This window comes from Podarcis bocagei (assembly GCF_964188305.1).
Source record: "Podarcis bocagei genome assembly, chromosome: 16".
In the NCBI taxonomy this organism is placed as follows: domain Eukaryota; kingdom Metazoa; phylum Chordata; class Lepidosauria; order Squamata; family Lacertidae; genus Podarcis; species Podarcis bocagei.
The window spans coordinates 1271104-1277103 of record NC_138142.1 but is presented as its reverse complement, the minus strand read 5'-3'; the positions used below and the strand labels follow the sequence as shown (position 1 = coordinate 1277103).

The window sequence follows — 6000 nt, the reverse complement described above, 5'->3', positions numbered from 1 at the left end:
GGGTATGCCCCCAGCTAGACTTTTAGCCTCCTGTGTCCTTTTGAAAAGAGAAATTAAACTCTGTTGGGCACAGCATACTTTCTGTTAACTCTGCGTAGCTGAAGAAGGCTTGGGGCTGGAAGGGCTATGTCTGCAAGGCTGTGGGTGCCAGTGGGTCCTCTGCAGCAGCCTGAAGGCAATTCAGATGGGGCTGGGCTGGGCTGCAGCCTCCCACAGAAGCTCCCGGGTTTGACACCCACACCAAGCTACAGTCCTTCCTCATCCAAGCAAGACACAGCTCTGGGAAGGAAAAGAGGGCTTTTGAAGCATGAACTCCCAGGCAGATGCTTCCATGCAAGGAGGACTAACACACCACCTTGAGCTCCATGGAGAAAAAATATGGGGTATAAATGCAATCAATCAATCAATCAGTCAGTCAGTCAGTCAGTCAATCAATCAAGTCCTTCTAACTTTTGTGCTATCAAGGCAACACTGAGAGGGAAGGCAGAGGAAGCTGGCAGGCAGCACCTAACTTGCCCCACAGGATTGCTGTGGTGGGGATAAAACAAGGCCCAGGAGAACTTCTACAGACACCCTGCTTAGGGCTGTGCAATAAATAGTTGAAGACTGGTATTGAAATAACATGTGATAAGTGTTTCAACAAGGCAGTACACCAGTAAACAAAAGGAGGTGGAGAATTAATAGCTTCCCAGCTGAACAATGCTTTGCAGATACTTTGCAGGCAGTGTAAACAAAGAACTGGAAAGCTCTTCTTTCTTTCATCACACTCACACACACTGCTGGGGAAAAAAGGAGGAAGAGTTTTTATTTTCATTTTCTGGTGGTGTTTATGTTGTTGGTTCCCCTGAGTAGCTTTCCTCCATATTAATAAGGAATGGTGGGTTTTTTATTTATTTAAAGAAGCCTAAGTCTTTGCTTGCTTGCCCTCCCTCCCTCATAAAGGTAAAGGGACCCCTGACCATTAGGTCCAGTTGCGGACGACTCTGAGGTTGCGGCGCTCATCTCGCTTTATTGGCTGAGGGAGCCGGCATACAGCTTCTGGGTCATGTGGCCAGCAGGACTGGCGAACCAGAGCAGCGCACAGAAACAACACTGTTTACCTTCCCGCCGGAGCAGTACCTATTTATCTACTTGCACTTTGACGTGCTTTCGAACTGCTAGGTTGGCAGGAGCAGGAATCCCGTCACAGGGATTTGAACCGCCGACCTTCTGATTGGCAAGCGCAAGAGGCTCAGTGGGCTACTCACGTCCCATCCCTCCCTCATACCCTTTGATAAAAACGGGAGAGATTGATGGAATGAAGTCTTGGGTGAGGGGGAATGGAGGGGAGAAGATTTGGCTGGCAGCCTTATGCTTAACTGGAAGGTTGGGTACCTTGTGAGAATGGTGGGGAGGGCGTTTTTTCAGTGAGCAACGCAAGCAAATGTGTGTCTGCTCACAAGCAAGCCCTACTGAATTCAATGAAGCTTACTCTCAGGAAAGTAGAAGTAAGTTTAGTAGAGATTCCACTTAGACCTCTGAGTGTGGAAGCAGATGCAACTTTACTAGTAAATCACTGAAATAAGTTGAAAATATATAAATGGAAGTTTATTTAATATTTTTTTATTAAATCTACGACTTCCTTACATTTTGAGGCCCTCCACCACTGCGGCGAAGTATGGTGGGACCCTCTGCTGCCATGGGGAGGCGTGACAAGGTCCTCCTTTGCTGCTGATATATATCGGGATATTTAGCGGTGATATATCGCAATGTTGACAACCAGGTATCGCCCCGCCCTAATTCCGCTGAGCTGCTGGGAGGAAGGCGGGTTGCCATCTTTCGAAGAGCGAAAAAGAGGAGCCCTTTGCCGACTCCTCCTTTCGGCAAGAAGAGGCCCGGGGCCCCACGCGGCAGGCGGGGGTGCGTTCCTGCTCCCGGTTGCGCGTGACGTGGTCTCGGGGCGGGCAGCGGGAGGAGCGAAGGAGGCGCCGCCGAAGCCGCCCGCCGCCGCCGCCCGCGCTCCTCTCTCTGCTGCCCGGCGGCGCCCCATCCAGGCGGTGAGTGCTCGGGGGTCCCGCAGGAGGGAGATGGGGAGGGGGCGCCCGCCCGCCCCCCCCCGGCCCGCGGCTTCGGGCCCCGCAGGATCGGAACATGGCGGGGGGGGGGGCGCCGGTGAGACAGGACGCCCCCGTCCCGCGAGCTCCGTCTCTTTCGCCAGGCACATGGCGGCCCTGATGGGGGAACTGTCCAGCCTTGTGCGCGGAGAGATGCGCTGCCCTTGGGAAAAAGCTGCGGGAGAAGTTGAGTCGAGAGCAGAGGCCTTTTGCTGCTCAGGCCGGCCAAAGCGGCGCCCCCCCCCCCCCCCCGTCTTAGGCCGTTTGGCATCTCCGACCTGGGGCGCGCGGGGGGGGGGGGCAGACACGACTGGGCTGCGCTTGAGCTGCTCCTACCCTCCAGGCTGTTGGTTTCTGCACTGGTGGGGATGCGAGCGGGGGGGGGGGGGGACGGGACCCTGGTACCTGGTACTCAGCCACCCAGGGGTGTGGCTCCAGCCCCCCTCTTCACCCCACGGGTGCCCCCAGCCTGGACACCTTCCCCCTCTCCTGCCTGGCCTTTGGCTTCCTGCTGAGCCCACCAGCCTTGAGGAGAGTGGCTTGTGGGGCCAGGGGGGTGGCTTGGGCAGCTTTCAGGCCCTGCTCTCATCCTGGGGAGTCTTTTCGGGCCTTGTCAATAAAGGATTGTCCAGCTTGAAGAAAAGGGTTTTTCTCGGGCTACACAAGTTGTGGGCTAGGAGCTTGTGTGGCCTTACGTAGGCGACTTCCTCTCTCTTCCCCTGCAGTTGGGCAGGAACAGGGTGTGCTGCTGTGCAGCCTGAATGGGACCTCCGCCTTCCTGTGTGAGAGCAAGAGGCTCCAGTCCCTTGTGGTGGTCACCAATGCGCCGAGGGAGCGAAGGTTGCTTGTGCGCATGACCCCGAGGCCACTGCATGCTCCTGTCTCCCCGCTAACTGATCAGCAGAGGGTGAGGAAAGTCACAGGACAATGGCCTGGGGCTAAAGGAGGAGCTGTGGCTGGAGCAAAGGTTCCTGTTACCCGCCATGGCCAGCCGGGTGCCCCAGGGAGAAGCCCACCAAGAGGACTGCCCCACCTGCTGGTCCCCCAGCACCTGCTCTTCCCAGGGAGGCTGCTGCTGACCCCTGAGGTTCCATGCAACCATTGTGGGTGGCAGGTGTGGATAGACCTCTCCTTTTCAGAAGCCACCCAAGGCAGAGCCACCAACACATCAAGTGACAGGGAGGCTCTGTTAGGTAATTCTGTGTAGGGGCGCATGTTTCAAGGGCTAGGATACATTTTTAAGCAGGGTGCTGAGAGTTGTGAGGAGACCCCCATTCCCCTCCCAGAGCTACAATTTGCAGAGTACTGTATTTTTTTTGCTCTATAAGACTCACCTTTTCCCTCCTAAAAAGTAAGGGGAAATGTGTGTGCGTCTTATGGAGCGATGCAGGCTGCACAGCTATCCCAGAAGCCAGAACAGCAAGAGGGGTTGCTGCTTTCACTGCATAGCGATCCCTCTTGCTGTTCTGGCTTCTGAGATTCAGAATATTTTTTCTTGTTTTCCTCCTCCAAAAACTAGGTGCGTCTTGTGGTCTGGTGCGTCTTATAGAGCGAAAAATACGGTAGTTTAACAGCCTCTCCCTCTTCATAGGGAATTTTAGATGGCAACATAGTGCTTTAAGTAGCATTTTTGTAGTGGTATCCTAGTGCTTCAAATGTATGGCATGAAAGTGGCTCTCCTCTGTCTTGAATTTGCCATCCGTTTCTTAGGATGACTCCATAGTATTGTGAGAGGAAGATAAACACACACACGCTCGCTCTCTCCATAGCTGCACTACAGGCAACACCATCTTTTTCTTTGCTAAGAAGCCCCAAATTCTTTTGCTTTCCCATGAAGGCAAGGAACTCTTTCAATGTTTCTTCCACCTTTGCAACATCCTCTGTTAGACTCTGGGATTCTCTCTCTCTCTCCCTCTCTCTCTCTCTCTCCCCCCCCCCCCTGTTTCTTAAAACTATTTTCCATAACATACTATATATGGGAGGATCTGATTTCATAGCCAGTATGCTTACAATTAACAATGTGTGCTATGAGAATTTGAAGGAGAAAAACATTTTCCCTTTTATTCCGTATCTCCAAATGATTTTCATTGTTTGGGACAATCCCATTAAACAAGAACAGGTTGAATCTTACTTCCCTCCAATGATTATTATTTTTTCAACTTAAGAGTCATGATCCTAGTCCTCATGGGTTCAGGGCTACCCAAGTGGCTGTGGTGGTGAAAATAAGTGCCTGACAGGCTGCTGTTGGTGAGGTGAGGGTGCTGGTGGGAGAAAATGGGGTACAGTATAGATAAGTGGAGGGGAAGCAAATCCTGTGCCAGGATTGTACTTTCCTGATGAAAGATGCCTGGGACCTTCTCCTCTCCTCCTGTCTTCACATCACGTGCTCCCCCTCCCACTTTGCCGTGATGCTGTTCCCCAATTCTGTGGCTGCCTTGTTCCAGGCCATTCTCTTGGCCTAGCCAGCCAATACAGCTTACAGGGTCTCGGGTATCAGCCATTTCTGATGGAAACACTGTTTGCCCTGGTAGCTCCCAAAGCCTTCTGCTCCTTTTGTCTTTCAAAGAAGATGAGACTGTGACCTCAGCCCTACAGCGTGCAGGACACTCATCACTTTCGTTTTAATTGCTGCTCTGAAACTTGCATCCTTTGGGAAACAGCCCTGTGCAACCCAGAAGCTTCCTCGCAGGATTTTGACTGCTTGCCGTGCAAAAAGGGGTAGTGATGGGGGAGGAGCTGATGCTTTAGTTTCACGATGCTGCACTTCCTCTGCCTTGCGGATATGCTGTTTGGGCTTGGCTGGCCTCCAGAGGAAGCCTATCTGAAGCTGAGTGTGCAGCGGCTGCCTTGCTGCTCTTCTGCAGGAGGCCATTCAGCAAAAGCAGTGTCTTGGATGGAGTGAACTCCATGAAGCCAGGGGGCTTGTGGAGAGTGAGTGAGCAGCTGGCTGCCAGGGGGCTGTGGTGGGGCAAGCCACTTACACAGCAGACGTGCCCGGGGCCTCCCTGGCATCATCTCAAGCTGTTCCACGTTGTCACTTGTGTGCCCAGGTGAGCAATCAGGTGATGCATTGCTGGGCTGGCACACTTGATAACAGCAGTTCAGCTTGCAACATTTCTATTGCTCTTTTGTGAGGCCAGGCGTCATGGAAATTCCAATAGCAAACTCAACACAACCATTTCCAACTGATGTAGATTTATATTGCCCTAACTCTCTTGATAATGGGGGATTTATTTATTTTTTTAAATAAATATTTTATTGCCAGTTTTCAACAAAAGAAAATCACCAAACATACAAAACACCATCACCAAAAAGTAGCAAAAAAAAAAAAAAAAAACAGAAGTAGAGAAAAACCTAAACATAGAACAAAGAAAGAATCATATCCGTTCATACATTGTTTTTTCATAACTATCTAGACTTCCTCACATCTCCCTTTCCTGCGTTCTCCGGAAAAAAGTTATAAACAGCAATTTATTACCTTATTTCAATTCTTATTTTCTAATTCTCATATATTATGCCTCAAACCTTAAATATTTTTATCAAATGCTTAGCTGCTTGATTAAGACATAAGATTACCTCCAATTTCCTCTTTATCATTCCACTTATTCTCATATATCTCTCATGTAAATTACTGATGCCACGTTATTTCCTTTCGTGCACTTTCTTAACATTCATACAATTTATAAAATTTTTGTAGATAGTCTTTAAACTTTTTACCAGTCCTCTTCCACCGCCTCTTTTCCCAGGTCTCGGATTCTGCCAGTCATCTCAGCCAACTCCATGTAGTCTATCAGTTGCGTCTGCCATTCTTCCACGGTGGGCAGATCTTGTGTCTTCCAATGTTTTGCAATAAGTATTCTTGCTGCTGTTGTCGCGTACATAAAAAAGGTTCTGTCCTTCTTTAACA

General features: G+C 50.6%; 1 protein-coding gene across 2 annotated transcripts in view; it reads left to right on the top strand.

Moving 5' to 3' along the window:
- Positions 1–1935: 1935 nt before the first annotated feature.
- Positions 1936–6000, top strand: part of TPST2 (tyrosylprotein sulfotransferase 2) — a 26798-nt gene continuing 22733 nt past the window's right edge. The window contains exon 1 of one of the 2 annotated variants that reach the window (XM_081175341.1): positions 1936–2036. The gene's annotated coding sequence lies outside the window, so the exon portion shown is untranslated. The remainder of the gene's footprint in view (positions 2037–6000) is intronic. The other variant, XM_081175340.1, reaches the window with a different exon arrangement.